The 16,803-nt window shown below is 34.3% G+C and overlaps 1 protein-coding gene across 1 annotated transcript in view; it reads right to left on the reverse strand.

The window, feature by feature from the left end:
- LOC129236030 (cadherin-99C) overlaps positions 1-16,803 on the reverse strand; it is a 300,265-nt gene that overhangs the window by 220,520 nt on the left and 62,942 nt on the right. The window lies entirely within an intron of this gene.

Below are 16,803 nucleotides of genomic sequence, written 5' to 3' on the forward strand. Positions count from 1 at the left end.
CACAAACAGCCACATTTTGCGTGAAAGAATGAGAGGTGACTCAAATATGAAAAATCTTGGGTTTCTCACCCAGAAAATAGCATCAATTTTTTTCTTACTTCTCTTATCTATCACATTTACTAATATGAAATCTGCATTACACGGTTTCAGTCCGCTAAAGCTGTGCAAGGGAAAACTCGGCATACGACTTGAAGGAGCTGATTGTGCTGCCATTTACAGCGTTGGTGTTGTATGTATTTTTGCTATAAATGTCTTTGCTGTTACGTTAACAAAGCAGATTCTAGCTGGGGCGCATAGCACACTATTCAATTTCTTGCTGCGGTTATCCAAATGGACACTCAGAAACTACTTTGCACACGAATTCCTCGATTATGTGAACTAATTTTTAATACCAAATTCTTCAAAGTTTTACAAATTCATAATTCTTGAAATGGCCCACTGTGGAGCGATAGAAACAGGTATCTGCGGAAGACCCCAAGTTTGATAAACTGATTTATTATTTATGAGCGTACTAAGACAAGAATAGTCGGATCAAGGTTCCAGAAAAGTCTACCAATCGTCACTTTTTAAACTATCTTCCAGGCGGAGGTTTTCACAAAATCTGTGCTTCCGAATGTTTCGTAGAAAGTCAAAGGGCTGCAGTGAGACAGATTTCTCTAAATGCATTGGACTTATACATATACATATAGAATGACATTGGGGCTTGTGGACAACTGAAAACTTCTTCGCAACCAATTGTGGCGAATATTGTCAGTTCACTGCCTACCGGCGCAAGTCAAAGGGAAAAGCGCGCTCAAGGAGATTCTTGACTCTCTCGGTGAGTTTCTCAGAATGCTCTATAACCTAACAAACAGGAACTAAGAACTCTAACTGATTACCTGAATGACAATGTGGTAACCTAGAAAGTCAAGAATCTACCTACCGCCCCAAAGAGCTTCTTGACTCTCTATCGACGGGTTTCTCAGCTAAAATAATTGTAACCTAATCGGCTGCAATTAAGAACTTCTACTCTCTACCTGACTGGTAACTTGCGAACTATTGTGCATACAATTTAAGAAAAATTATAATTAAATGTAAAGAAAATTTTTGAGATATGTGAAATTTTTATCTTTCCATTACTAAGGTCGGCCGTTGCAGCCAAATGGGTTGATGCGTAATCACCATTCGGAAGTGCACGGGCCGAGATACGGGCACGAAACCCTAAGTGATAGAAAGGGTAAATCTCCAGCAAACCTGCACCTAGAGGTCCGCCATGAAAAAGCTCCTAACAAAAAAAATATCTGCCGTTCAGAGTCGGCTACAGCCAGCACTCGCTTTTGGCATCAATTTGTGAAAAAATGTTTTCATAGTCATAAAAAAACCAATTTGTTATAGCTTCTCATCGAAATTTAGTACATATGAATATTAAAAGCAATAATTACATTTTGAAGTGAAAAAATTAATTTTTTGGGTGAAAGCGCTGCTTATTGCCTACCGCCGGTGCTTGCTTGCACTGAACATTTTGCAGACAGAAGAAGTCATTTGATTTATTTTTAATTATTGAATTTTTTATTATAATTAAAAGTATTATATAATAGTATTCGAACAATTACTCAGGCATAATTTGTTTTAACAAAAAAAAAAAAAAAAAATGCCGAAATATGCAGAAATATTTATTCTCAGCAATAATTTTTGATTTTGTAGTAAAAATTTGCCAAATATTTTTTATTTATTTCCTAGTTGGTGCTGATGCAGCTGATCATTATTATTATATTTTCATATGTGTCCAAAATTATGTAAAAAAGTTCAATCGGCATAAAGTAGTTTTACTTTTAAATTTTTTTACAAGTTCACCTTGACTATTTTTTTTTTATTCTACTAAATATCAACAATACATGAAAACAATTTCAGCCGGTATAAAATGAGTTGGTAGAAATTTTTTTTTGGCACATTTCGTACCCTCCCACAATCACTCCCACCGCGGGTGCGCCAGCTGACGTTCACTTTCGTTATTCATGAAAGCTAAATCACAAGTATAGTCAAGAGTTTAACGGTATAAAAACGCAGTCCAAAATCGACCCATGGCTCCCGGACTATGTATATAGAGAAGGCTTGCGAACGCTCACTAATTCTATATGACACATTGCAGTATTCGTTATCAGAAAAAACTATCTGCCGCTTTTGTCAGCTGGACGATGAAACCCCAGAGCACGTCCTCCGCGAATATGTAGCTCTCGCAAGACGGAGACTCATACACCTAAGTGGTGTGACTCTAAAGTCATTAGTGAAATGTAATAAAATGGCTGAGTAAGTGCGTGAAAACGCAGTTCAAGCCTTCAATTATAGGCTCGCAGTCACGCACAATAGATCACATTAGAGGTTTCACAACACTCGATTCTAAGGCCAATATAAAGAAAACCTGTGATGAATGTAAGCGATCAGAAATGAAGCATAAACATAGTTCATCTCGTTATTTAATCGTAACGTACAAAAATTCTTCTCTTTCGTCAAGCCTTCAAGACATAAACAAAAATTGTGCTCTTAAACCAGTTTCAAGTTTTTGAAGTGAAATGAAAATTATCTACTTATATTTTTAAAATGAATCCAACCACTTCAAGGTCTAAATGAAATGTAATATTTTCTATATACTCGTACATATAAAAAAGACGCTGTTAGAACAGAAATAAAAATACGATTAGGGCACATTCTTTTTTTTTAAATCTATAAAGCTTATTATGTAAAACAGCTCAAAGCGATTATGTGTTTTACCCTGAGCGTTGCCAAGGAATTTTAAATGGTATAGAGAGGCCAAGAACAGACCTAATGGAATATTAAGTTTAGTTTCTTAGAATACTGAGAAATATAGAAATATTGTAGTTATTTGTAGTGATACTAGTTAGTACAGGGCCATTCAAATGCAGGTATGTATTTGAGTCATATTAGTTTGAGGAAAAATAAATCCATTATTTGCTTGGTAGATGGCTGTAGTGATCAGTATCTCGTAAAGTATCGATCAACAAGTTTAAAGTTTATGCTCGGTGCATATTACATTCGGTTCATTTTACAGTTTTTTTTTTGATAAAGGCGAAAAGGCAAGCCAGGCCGCGGAAACTAAGAATGGTGTTTATGGTGAGAATAGGCAAAGATCTTTCAAAACCATTTGACTTGTTTCGACAAGGCGATCCCTTATCATGCAATTGTTTCAATCTGATGATGGAGAAAATTATACGCGCCACCAACATCCACATCTCCGGCATTACTTTCTATAAAAGTGTCATGCTGCTCATTTACGCTGATGATATCGTCATTGTTGGCATTAGTCAGCGGGCAGTCAGTGCAACTTTCTCCAGCATTGTAGCAGAATCTCGTTTAGTGGGTCTTGCGGTGAACGAGGGCAAGACAAAGTACCTTGTGACAGCAACCAAAAAGTCTACGCGTATTGCATAGCAGGTTGTGATTGACAATTGCGAATTCGGCATAGTCAAGAACTTTGTCTACCTAGGATCCTGCAGTAAGCGCAACAACAACGTCTGCCAAGAGATTCAGCGAAGAATAACTCTTGCCAACTGGTGCTACTTAGGGCTGCGTAGGCAATTGAAAAGCAGAGCCCTCTCTCGTTGCACGAAAAAACGCTCTATTAATCAATCATCCTACCGGTCTGACTTTATGGTGCTCAGCCCTGGACATTGACGAACACCGATGGATGGGTATTAGGAGCTTTCGGAGAAAAATTCTTCGCAAGATTCATGGTCCGATTTGCGTGAGTAATGTATATCGAAAAAGATAGAACCGCGAGCTGTAGAAACTGTACCCCGACATCGACGTAATTAAGGGCATTAAAATTCAGCTGCTGCGCTGGCTAAGTCACGTGGAATTCGCAAAAAAGGATGTCCTCATCTACGTTGGAAAGACGACGATGACCTGACAGCCCTTGGTGTTTCATTTCACATTTTCGTAGCGGCCAAGACCGACCATCGGTTGTAGTTTCCAGCTAAGTAAGTAAGTAAATTTATGATGCCGTTTTTGCAGCAGCTAATTACGTGCAATTTTGGTGTCGTCAATTCCGTTCAGGCATTTTTGATGTTAAAGGAAATGACGAAAATGTCCTAAATGTCGCTAAACTCACAGAAATAATCATAGTTGACCAACAACTTAGTGGTCCCAGCATCGCCTAGGAGCTACAGATCGTCTATAAACCAATTTTAAACTGTTTGCGCATAAATTGTACGCAAAAATAATGGAACTAAAAATTGTATATTAAAATACAAAATTGATTTTCGTCTCTTTATTTAATTTTTAAAATATACTTGCAGTTGAACTACCCTGTATAAACAAGTTAGCTTATCCTTGGCCAAGTATCAATAGGAAGTACATATTTCACCTTCGTAGTTCTGCTCATTTTTATATATTGAAATAATTCCATCGTAATTTTTTGACAGCTGCTTTGCATACAATTCCGTTGTCACTTGTAAGCCATGGCCAAAAATGGTGTGGCAAGCAAATGTGTCAAAAGCGGTGCAGTTGCAAGTGAACATCAATAAAAGTGTATGTTTGTATATAAAACATGCATGACATACATACGAACACACTTTATGCTATTGTATGCAGCGACATTTGGCAGGCGAGGCATTTATCACTTCTGCGAATTCAGATCCTTATAAAGCATAAAAAGGGCCTGCTCGCTTAGCAGCTGCCTGATGGTGGCATTGTTTATCAAGATGAGCACACACACACTCACACATGTGTCAAACTATCGTTTGCTGTAGTTCAAGTATGGGGTAGGCCCAGTTCTGATTTCGATCATTGCTTGGCTGTGCACTTTGTACAGAAGCACTTTAAGTGTTGGCCGAGAAAGACAGAGAGAGAGGAAGAGTGAGAGGACGGACGGCCGATAGGGAGTTGGCGCGAGCATATTGATGATGTTGATGCCGCACAAAGATATGTGCTGACAGTGGCGCGGCGACAACCAGCAGCTACACGGTGATGATGTCACGCGGATTACAAACACATACAGAGTTTTATGGAAATTCAAGTACGTGTGTATGTATGAGAAATAGTCCGCTGTCACGTCGGCGCATCATAAGTGATAAGCAACAAAAAAAAACAGCGAAGAACAACTGAGGGAAAACAGCAACAACGTAGCCACATAACAGCAAAAACAATGAAAATAAAATTATCCAATACTTTGTGAGCCCATTGCATGCAAATCACGCTTTGATGCGCCTGCGCATGCGCAAGAAATAAAAAATGAATACAAACATGCATGCGTACATACATTTGTGTATGTATGTATGTCTATACTCGTATAAATGTAAATGAAATCAATTTTGGTGTGGCTTTTTGTGTCGCCAAGAAATAATCATTAATTTGAATAACAAATACATTTTGAAGTGTTGCGATTTTGTATGGCTCAGGCGACAAATAAGTATTTTTGATGACCGTAGAATTATTATTATTATGCCTTTTTATACTGTTTTGTGTATTATTATGCATTACGATGTGTAATATGAAACAATAATGGCAACAAAAATAATTGCTGGAAAAAATGGGCGCTTAGTGATGCGCAAGTAAACAAAAAAATGCTACATTTGTGAACGAAATAATAGCATTGGTGTGAGGAAAATAAATTTTGATTTAAAAACATTTGAACAATAAATGCCAAACTCAATTTTTGAAAGCCCAAATATATATCAGTACACCTGTGTTCACACAATAATGACAGCGTGATAAGGTGCAAAGTTTTGAGTATTTTTTTAAACCTTTTATTTTAATTTTTCATGCCGTACAAGAAAAAAATAAACCATAATTCATACAACAAAAAGAAAAAACAAAAATTTAACATAACTCAACATTTCAAGATTCGTCCATAATTAAAAAAATCTAAATTTTGAAGAAAAATTTCAAAACTTTTTAATCAGAATTTCTGGGTATGCAGTTTTGTAGCTCATTCGATTTTGGTGCAATATCGTGCCCATTTCAAGCGATTTTGTGGCCTCAAGCTTATACGTTACTATACCAAAAAATCAATGGGTTATAAAACTGCAGTACAGTATCAGTAAGATCTGTATTACAGGAGCGATAGGTTACTACCTTTTGTTATCTTTGATTTAGCTGCAGGGAACAACAATTCCAATTCAGCCGCTACGTTGTTTGCAGCTGCTCACTATGGAGCTGAGTTTGTGTTTGCGCTTAACGTTTCTTTGAAGGTGGCATCTTCCCGCGTTGTCGGTGCTATTTTTCGTTCTTGTAGCATTTAATCGGAAGAGAACAGAGCCCTTATTTATTATTGCTAACTTATTCGCAGCCAACCTCTATGTCTAAAGGCCCTTCACCATCCGCAACCTGTGACCCGCTTGCATAGCTTGCACGAAAAGGTAGAATTTCCGTGAATGAAAAATCTTGCTCCTGTATGGCTGTGAAACATGCTCTGTGACCGTCGCAGCAAAACAAAACTTCAGACCTTCATAAAGAGCCTTCAGACCTGCCTTAGAGTCATCTTGTGGATATGGCCAACTGATGAGCTCCTCTCCCAAGGTACGCAAAGGCCAATTGAAATTGAGATTCGCGAGTGTAAGTGAAGATGAACTGTTCATACTACGTTGTGCAAATTTTGCAACTGACATCAGCAGCATATTCTTAGACTGGAATCCGCAAGGCTCACCCCGTAGGAATCGGCCCAAAGGGTTTTGGAGTCGAAGCCTGTACAATAAATTTGCGACAGTCGCTAACATGGCCGGAAATAAAGCTCAAATCCTGAAATTGATCCCAATGGAGTTTATTTGTTTCAGCACTTTGCGCCCCAGCCGGCACGCATTTTCTTTAAAATTCTAATTCAAAAGTTTGAAATTTTTATGTAAATTAAAAAAAATTTTTTTTTAGTTTTGTTCGAAATTTGATACTTTGAGTTACATGGTTTTTGTTGTAGTACCAAAAATACAATAACTATTTAGTCAATTATTTTACTTCAATCAGCGTGATTTAGCATTTTTTAGGATATTCAACATAAAAATTTTTCCAACTCTCAGTACAGAAAGAGGTTTTGCTCTAATTTGAACTGTTTTTCTTGAATATTTTAGCAGATACTCGTACATCTGGGTAAAGTTTTGCGAAAGCAGACGCGAAAATTTCAACTGATTTTTTCGGATATTAAAACAAAGGAAGCGCTTCCCAGAAACATTTCACTTTCTGCAATAAGTGATAAAAAAACGTATAATTTGATGGAGTAAATATTTGCTGATGATGCAGCTGATCACTTTGATGACAGCATAAGCGTTGGGCTTGTGATTAGCGCGAACCTCCAGAGAAAGCAATGACAACCGATTGCCGGCAACTAAGACAGAGAATGGCAGATTGTGTTTAACACATAGCCTTTACAGATAACCAATTCAGTTATTGAATAATCGAGCCGAAAAAAATCCAGATTGTCTATTGATTGGCCAGAGATTATCCACAAAATTTACATAAAAAAATTGTACTTATGAAAATCAGCTAGGCCCAATCAAGAGTTCTGAAGATGACTGTTAATTGCGGTCGAAAGATCGACAAGTAAATAAAAGAAATTATTTAATTTATTTTTGTTTTTTTCTTCTTCTTGTTAATCCGGCTTTGAGTTCACACAATAAAATTACTAGAACCAAATATTTCGAGTCTACTAAAACAGTTAAACCACGAAACTTTTTTCATTGAGACATCGTATTTCAGAGAAAAATAAGGGTTTGAAAACGTTAAAAAACTTTTGGAAAAAATGAAGACTTTTACTTTCAAATTTTTTAGAAATTTTTCAAAATTCTATTTGAATAATTTTCATGGCGCTAAGTTGCTCAACACGTGTTCAGTTACAAATGTCGCTTTCGTGCTTCTGGTGCTTATGCATATAGAAAAAAATCATACTAATTCTATACACAAAAATTATTTAATGCCGCATTCTAAATGCGCATAGGAAATACTCGACCTTCAGCCCAAAACATCTTAGTTACGTGAAACTTCAAAAATTGTATATTATGTAAATCGAAACAGACAATCGAATTTATTTATAGAATTATAAATAAAACGAATTAATTTTGTATGTTTTTGTTTACGCGGAAATTTCACCAATTAATTCGAACACGAGCTTTCAACGCTGCTAATCTTCACATTTAGTTAATTTTGTAATGTGGAAATACGAATTTTATTTATGTAATATAGTTTATTTTATTATTTTTTCGTTTTTTTATTCATTTGACTGTCGCATAATTAGCAGCTTTTTAATGACCTCATTAGCATTTTAATGGGAATCATGGCTGTCAAGGCGATCAGCGATAAAATCATTACAAAAAAGTTTTATTTTTTTTTTCGTTCAGTCTTATTTGAGTTGAGCTAATTTTTAACACGACTGAAGAGCTTTTATGGTATTTTCAGATGTCAATGCATTAATTTGTTTGAATTGTTATTGACAGCAGCAGACAAAAGGTTTGAAAGATAATGGAGCAGAAACTCAATTTTATAAGATGAAGTGAAATTGGGAAACAAAAAGTTATTTTAAAATATTAGGAGGTTGAATTAGTTTTAAAGGTGACACACAGATGGCGCTATTTATCACTTTATCGCGTTGGCAATACTGAATATATATTCATGACAAAGCCTCATCCCTAGGCTTTGTTTATCAGTATCTGTCATTTCGCTGAAGTATAAACAACGCAGTGTTTTCGTGCTCCGAGTATGTCAACTTTCGTGCCGTCGAAACGCAATTTGCGGGAAGCTTTGCTTTTCTGCTTCAATTTGAAAAAAAAAATACAGCCCAAGCCCGTGAATTGCTGCAGGAGGCCTACCCAGACCATACTCCGTCGATTTCAACATGTGAGTACTGGTTTCGACGATTCAAAAGTGGTGATTTTCACACCGAAGACAAGGAGCGTCTTGGCCAGCCCAAAAAGTTCGAGGACGCGGAATTGGGGGAATTGGTAAACGCGGATTCGTGCCAAACCCAAGAAGAGCTTGCTGAATCATTGGGCGTTGATAAATCAACCGTTTGCAAGCGTCTAAAAGCGATGGGAATGATCCAAAAGCAAGGACATTGGGTCCCGTACGAGTTGAAGCTGCGCGACGTCGAACGGCGATTTTTTACGTGCGAATTGCTGATCGAGCGACAAAATCGGAAGGGTTTTTTGCATCGGGTGGTGACTGGTGACGAAAAATGGATCCACTACGATAACCCAAAACGCAAAAAATCATGGGGTTTGCCCGGCCACGCATCAACGTCGACGGCCAAGCAGAATATTCACGGCAAGAAAATCATGCCCTGCATTTGGTGGGATCAGGTCGGCGTCTTATATTTTGAGCTGCTCCAACCGGCCGAAACAAGCACAGGGGATCGTTACCGACTGCAATTGATGCGTTTAAGCCGGGCATTGAAAGAAAAATGGCCGGAAACGGTAAAAAGGCACGACAAGGTTATTTTGCAACATGACAACGCTCGGCCGCATGTTGCTCAACCTGCAAAAAATACCTTGGAACGCTTGGCTGGGAAGTGTTACCCCACCCGCCGTATAGTCCAGACATAGCTCCCTCCGATTATCATTTGTTCCGGTATATGAGTCTCGATTTGGCGGACCAGCGGTTCTCCTCGTACGAGGCTACCAAAATATGGGTTGAGTCATGGATAGCCAAGCAGCGGCCAGAATTTTGGAGAAATGGCATCCGGAAATTGCCCGAAAGATGGGCGAAAGTTGTAGCTAGCGATGGCCAATACTTCAAATAAAATATTTTGTACCGTTTTTTCACAATAAAGCCCCAAATCTTCGAAAAAAACCTTTAAAACTAATTCAACCTCCCAATATTATTTGAAAAAATATGCTGGAGACAGAAAAAAAGGATTAAGCAATTAATATAGGATTTATCAAAGCAGAAAAAAGTGGGAGAAAAAGTATTAAAGTTATTACTAAAAATAAAGAAAAGTGTTAGTTTTTTAACTACTTTTTAAAAATGAATTTTTACAATTAAAATGTGAAATGACGTAAACGATGGGAAAAAGAGAAAGATGTATCATAGAAGCCTGCTCTGAGTTTGAACTACTTTAACGTGAACTTATTTTAGAGATACCAAGGAGCTTTGTTGGTTGTCTGACAGTAAACATTATAATATAATCTTAGTTAGTTATGTGGAATTTTCTGGTCGAATTGAATGCAGATTTTAGTTTATTATTTTACCATCACTCCAAATTCTTTTAAAGCACTCCAATGTTTCAGCTATGTGCCAGCATTAAAAAAATTATCCTGGTTCTATAAAATTATATGACGTAGACATATGGATATCAAGTTAAAGAAGAGTGTCAGGAAAATTCGAAAATATTATCTATTTATTTCATAACAGTACTGTTCAATTAGGTTAAAGGAGGTTGGCATCTGGAGGCAATCTCTCAAGCGACATGGTAACATTTTCGGGCAGTTAACATCGAATTTCTTTGAACTTCCTACATATCTCTCTATCCGCAAACTAGAGTTTGAGGGTCATGCTAGGGCAATCTTTCCAAATAGGCAGGGTTGGATCGAGGAGAAAATCTTTATCGAGGCTTGAACCTCTGTCTTCACTAACGGTTCCAAGATGGAATCGGGAGTCGGAGCAGTGGTTTTCTCTAAATCATCCAATTTATCTATCTCCTTTAAACTGCCGAATACTGCAAGTCTTTTTCAAGCAGAAGTTTTTGCGATCCTGTAGGCTTGCAAAATGCTTAGGGAACGTGGGAGCGAAGGAGATATTAACATTTTCTCCGATAATCAAGCCGCGATCAAGACTTTGACGACGCCATGGTGCAGAACGAAATTAGTAAGCTGCTGAAAGGAAGAGATCAAATCTCTTGGGTGTGCAGGTAACATTTCTCTGATCTGGGTTGCAGGACATAGGAACATAGAGGGGAATGAAATTGCTGATGAGCTAGCCAGGAAGAGGATTGCATTGGCCTCAGAGACTTCCTATCCGGTCATCGGCACTTCTGCCACCATAAGGCACTTCAACCATTTCATCTACCTACCTACTGCTCAAAAAATGCGAATCTCTTTTAGAAATTTTCCTCCATAATGATCATTATCATAATTTTTTCGGAATAAATCGAAAATCTTCAACGATATTGAAAAATAAAAAGTTTGATAAAAAAAAAAAAATTCTTCATTCAGTCATCTGAAACGCCTTTTTGAAATTGCATGCCATTATCAACAGAAGTGCTGAAACGATTCTAACGCTTTCTAAACTGTTTGCTTCCTATCTCGTCACTCAACATCTGACGGTCATATGGCTGACAGTCACATGTCGCAGTATGCGCAAGGTTAGATGAGCATACTTTTTTGAGCCTCAGTAAGATCCATTATTCTGGTGCTTCAAATACTGGCTAACGTGAGTGCGATACTCCTCAGACGTTCAGCTTAGCCGACCAGCTATCAGTACCTGGTTTAGCTTATTCCTCAATTTGTGAAAAGCAAAAATAAAATTGTTCAGGGATCTCGAAAATATTCAATATTGAACACATTTCGAGTGGTTGCTGACTAGCCAAAGATACTTAATTACAGCCTTATACATATATATATTTTATATATTTTGCTAAACTAAAATATATATTAAATTCAGCAAATAACCAAAACTACAACAAAGTATAGTAAAAGCCAATCTGGCCTCCTGGCCTCACTATTACACTTCCAAATATGGTGGTAGCGGAATAAAATCCGCCAATAGAAGAGAGAGGTAGAGCGCAGAAATATCCCTGAACTGACAAAACACAATTGCAAATAAAAGGAAACAATAATATAAAATGAAAAAACAAAAAATTATAAAAATGTATAAAATCTGCACTTTAATTTTCTTTATCTTTACAATGCGATGCTACTGGAGCCTCCACTCTGATTACTTTAGGCTCTCGTTTTGAGTAGCGCAACCATCATTTGAACCAGCAGCCGTGATGCCTCACGTAATAGATTAACATTCATATAAAGAAAATTTATTTATTTGGAAAAGCCAGAGGCATTGAAAAATGTAAACATACGCAAACACACACAAGCAAATACCAATGCAAGTATGTGCACAGACGCAATTTCTGTGAGTTTTTCAAAACATACTGAACTTGGCGCATTTCATGTCACGTGAACAACAACGTCGCCTTTGTCAGCGTTGTAAAGTTGCAGCTTCGGTATCAAAAAACCGATAAAAGCAATAAAAATGAAGCCTTGTTACATTCGTCTTGGGTGATGTTGCTGTTGAACTTAAACTGCGGTTTTGCTTCTTTTTTTCTTCAATTTCGTTCGTCTGAGTTTCACTCGGCTGTATTGACTGCATATGTCAGACTTGTGTGCGACGGGTTTCGTTTTTCTTGTTGCAAACGGATGCTGCAACACATGCTGTAAGTAAGGCTGTATTACTTGCTTGCGTATGTTGATGTGTGTGTGTGAATAGAAAGTGCAATTGTAAACGGGATATGAAAGCAGGATTTTTGCTGATTGTTTTCTCATTCATTTTTCTTTAATGGTGTTGTTGTGTTGATCCAACACATTTGGTGAAAGTGATTTATTTTGCTTTATGTTGTTGAAATTTGCTTACTTGCAATAGAGAAAGCTTTTGAAGTGGAAAAGTAAGACGATATTGATAGTTTCTAAGGTTTTGTTTTCTTTAAGAAATATTAAAACTTTACTCAAAGTAGTTAATCTAAATCGGGAATGGGAGTTTCCATTACATAGCCTTTTTTTAATTTAATGTTTCTCGTAAAAAGTGTATAATAAATAAAGAGAGAGTTCACTGTAAAAATTTAAAAAAATCGATCGTTTTTGGATTTCTTTAAAGGTGCCTTAATACCTGAAGAATGACGTGCTCAAAAAATGATGGTAGAAAAAAATGTCGAAATACAGTATTGCCTAGCTATAGTGAACGGCCGATATAGTTGACACTCGAAACATTGAAACAAAAAAAAAAGAGGTTGTCTGTAAAGTCGGTTTACTGACGATAGTTTAACGTGACAACGTCATAAGAAAATGCTGATGGAATGGTTGCGTTTTTCAAAAGAAAATTTTAATTTTATTTGTTTGAAATTTTAATTTTATTTGTTTGATAGATTTATATTATATTAGATTATTTGTATGGCTATAAAGAAGGAGGTAAATGGAATCGCAATGGAATTGATCAAGTTACATTTACAAAAACGTGAAAAATGACGAAACATTTATCAAATTCATGAAAGATATGTTCAATTTCGATTTTGCATCAGACGTTAATAAGTCAACAACACTAAGAAGCACCATCATCGATTTGACTTTTTCAAGACACATTACACTCGAAACACTCCCTTTCAAATATGTGAACTTATATACATATGCGCATATACATATACAACGTTGCCGAACGCGGGGGCCGATTGTGCCTCTTTGTCGTTCGTTCTGCGCTCTCGCTTACAATTTAAGGGGTTAGGGGTAGTCAGAATTTTCAAAAAATTGATTTTTTTTTTTGCATTTTCTTAAAGTATAATGTTTTAAAAATATTGTGTAAAAATTTGAAGTGAATCCGACAAATACTTTTCAAGTTATTCAACAATTAACAAAGGGCGCTCGGCCGCTCCGGAGCAGATAGCAAAACTTTAAATGCGTTTTTCTCAAAACTATGTTTTTCAAACTGGTGAACACTGTAACTTAAAAATCGCTACGTAGATTTCAATAAAATTTATACAGCTTTTGAAAAACATAAAAAAACTTGTGCCTGATCGAAGGATTTTTTTTTCAAAAATTTCGATTTTTTTTTAACAATTAACTGTTGGTTTTTTGCTCTAAAATCTGGAAAAATTTTTCTGAGGCCGCCATTTTGTTCATTTTGAAAAAAAAAAAAAAAGTTTCGATCAGGCACAAGATTATCTATTAATAAAATTAATTTTTCTTGTCCGATTGGTTTTAGATGAATCTGCAAGGACTTGTGATGTTCACCGCAAGGGACTTCTGGAGAAACGGACTTCACACAAACAGCGATAACTTTTGCAATTATTAATTTTTTTTTTTGAAATTTTGGTGAAGTCAAGTTAAAACATGATGTTTTTATGCTATGTTTTTATTTTTGTTAAATAAATTAATTAAGTAGCAAAAAAAATTCGTGAAAATCATCATTTTTTCGGGCCTCTGACTACCCCTAACCCCTTAAGCAAGGTAACGCCGCATGAGCAAGATAACGACTCATGAGCAAGATAACGACGCATGACGACGCCGCTTGGTGCGTACAGACGGCTACATAGAATTATACGACGTTATAACATCAATAAATAGAGAACAAAATTTTAAAAGCAACTTCAAGCTACAAAAAAAAGTCTGAAGAGAATAAAAAAGAAAGCGGGTATTCCCCTAATTGCACCTTGGCTGTTGATTTGGCTTTTATCGATATCGAAAATTGGCTTTTATTTTCAATTTTTTTTTTTATTTAAATAAAATTTGCTACCGTAATTTTGTCTTTTGAATAAATTTTTTGTCATATATTTATATCTGTATATAATTGGTGCTTACGCCCTTTTTGGGTGTTTGGCGGAGTTCCTTCTCCTATTTGTGGCGTACGTTTTGGCGAAAGGACCTACAGTTTTAAGCGACTTCGAGCGGCAACGGAGATTCAAACCTGTGCACTTTCGAATGGTAGTTACGCATCAACTCTTTGGACAATGGCAGCCGCCATACTGAATTAAAATAACAAATAGAATGAGGAAGGATGAAAGAAAATTGAACAGAGTTGATTGAAACTCATTGACTAAAATACATCGAATGGAATAAATGAGACTAGTTTGATTGGGATTTAAATGAAACAAATTTGAAAAATTTACAGATACAAATAGTACAAAAATTAAATCATATGCATGTGCAGGCATGTGACAGAAAACGTATAAAGACAAAAAAAACACACAAAAAAAATGTACAATCGCAGTTCGTTCGCTGATTTAATAAAATTTGTACTACAAAATTTATTCTGATTGGTTCCAATTGAGGTTTTTACGAGTTCTACTATTTTTTATGGAATTTTATTAATAAAGCTCGTTGGCTTTTTGGAACTTTCTGCAAATATTTAAGCTTCAGGGAAGAACAGTGAAACAAATGTTTTGCCTTCAACATTACAATTATGAATTTATCTAATCTGGAAACTACAAATGCATTACACCTTCAGAATTGTAAAACTTTGAACTTAAAGTTTCTTTCCTTACTTTTATATTTTCATAATGAATTTTTTTATATTTTATTTGACACATCATTTAGGCAGTATTATTATTTAGAAGAAAGTAAAAAGCCAAAATTCGATGTTTTAAAAATAAATCCATAAAATTCGTTTAACGCTTCCTTAGTTTCAATTTTTCCTAAATACACTATTTCGGTTAATTGGATTACTCTTTTAGTCAATTACAATGTAATGACTTATAATTTTTTAATTTATTTTTATTAATTTTTATTAATTATTAATTAATTATTTTTTTTTATTAATTCTTAAATAATAAATTCACTTTTTAAATACTTTTTTATCTTTCTTAATTGTATTTATTAAATTTGATAATTAATTAATTAAAAAAAAAAAAAAAATTTATTTATTTCTATGAATTTTTAATAGTTATTTTTATCAGCTATTAGATAATTGTTATTGTTTTTAATTTTTATTAGTTATTAATTAACTACAATTTTTTTAGATTTTTTATTTTTTTAATAATTTTTTTTTATTTATTTTTATTAATTATATTCATTAAAAACTAGTAATTAATTAATTATATTTTTATTAAATACTTCTATCAGTTATTAATTATTTAATTTTTTTTTCTAAAATTTGTATATTTTTTTTTATTAATTTTTATAAGTTTGTAATTTATTTATTTTTATTAAGTACTAATTAATAAATTATTTATTTATTTATTTTTAATTATTATTTTTATTGAGCTGTGTTTGTTACTAAATAGCTAATTATTAAAAAAGTTAAGTATTTTTTTATTAATTTTTTTTAATTATTAATCAGTTATTTATTTTTATTTTTTTTAATTTATTTTTTTAAATCAGTCATATTTTTCTTTAATTTTTTTTGTTTTTTATTATTTTTTTAGTCTTTATTATATTAGTTGCCTATTAATTGATTATTTTTCGAAACTTTCCAATGTTTTCTATTTTTGTTTTAATTTTTCTTAGCCATTAATTAATTAATATTTTTTTGTATTTTTATTTTATATTTTATTAATTATTTTTGTTAATGTTCATTATTTATTAATTAATTAGTACTTTTTTAAGCCTTTTTTATTTAATTTTATTAATTTTTTATAAATATTAATTAATTCTTTTTTTATTTTTAATAATTTATGTTAATTTTTAATAACTACTATTATTATTTTATTTTTGTTTTTATTCATTATTTTTATAAACTTTTGTTAGTTATTAATTAATTAAGTATTTCACTTAATTAGATTACTTTTTTATGGCGTTGATTTATAGTAGTTTGGAGCAGTGCCAGCCTTTTCTGCGATGATAGATTCCGGCTTTATTGCATTAAAACTCAAAATAACCCGCTCCCTTTGGCTATAGTAAACACTCAATATATAACCCAAGAGTATCAAGAGGAGTTTGAAGAAGATTCTGCTAACAATTATAAGCTTTCCCCTTCTTTTTAAACTATTGCGAGTTTTCATTCTAAAATCTAAATATAAATTTTAGTGAACCTTAAATTTTTCCCACCAGAAATATTTTTGAGCTTGAACTTCGAAATAAAATTGAATGATATAAACACAGTCTATAAAAAAGTAATTGAATGAATCTGGTAATCAGATATTTAAGCTTCGATTAGCGACATACGAGTAGTTTTGCAAAAGCTGTTTTAAATAAA

This window comes from Anastrepha obliqua, chromosome 1, assembly GCF_027943255.1.
Source record: "Anastrepha obliqua isolate idAnaObli1 chromosome 1, idAnaObli1_1.0, whole genome shotgun sequence".
In the NCBI taxonomy this organism is placed as follows: domain Eukaryota; kingdom Metazoa; phylum Arthropoda; class Insecta; order Diptera; family Tephritidae; genus Anastrepha; species Anastrepha obliqua.